We start from the raw sequence: 227 nt of genomic DNA on the forward strand, positions 1-227 counted from the left end.
GTTAAGAATCAATTCCGTTGTTGTTTTCATCACCATCGTTATCACTATCACTAGAAACCTTTGTTGTTAGTGCATAAAGATTTTTTCATGTGCATATTTATTTGCAATATTATTCCGTGGATTCTAAAATTCCATTACGTTCCTTTCCCGATCTCCTTATTCATTTTCTATCCTTTATCTCTCTTTCTCTTTCACTCTCTTTGTCTCCCTCGCTATAATTTTTGCTT

The 227-nt window shown here is 33.0% G+C and overlaps 1 protein-coding gene across 1 annotated transcript in view; it reads right to left on the minus strand.

Annotated features, from left to right (window-relative positions):
- LOC119592024 (prestin-like) overlaps positions 1–227 on the minus strand; it is a gene marked incomplete at its 5' end in the record, with an annotated part of 10,564 nt that overhangs the window by 8,367 nt on the left and 1,970 nt on the right.

The sequence above is a fragment of the Penaeus monodon genome, chromosome 29 (genome assembly GCF_015228065.2).
Source record: "Penaeus monodon isolate SGIC_2016 chromosome 29, NSTDA_Pmon_1, whole genome shotgun sequence".
NCBI classification, from domain to species: Eukaryota; Metazoa; Arthropoda; class Malacostraca; order Decapoda; family Penaeidae; genus Penaeus; species Penaeus monodon.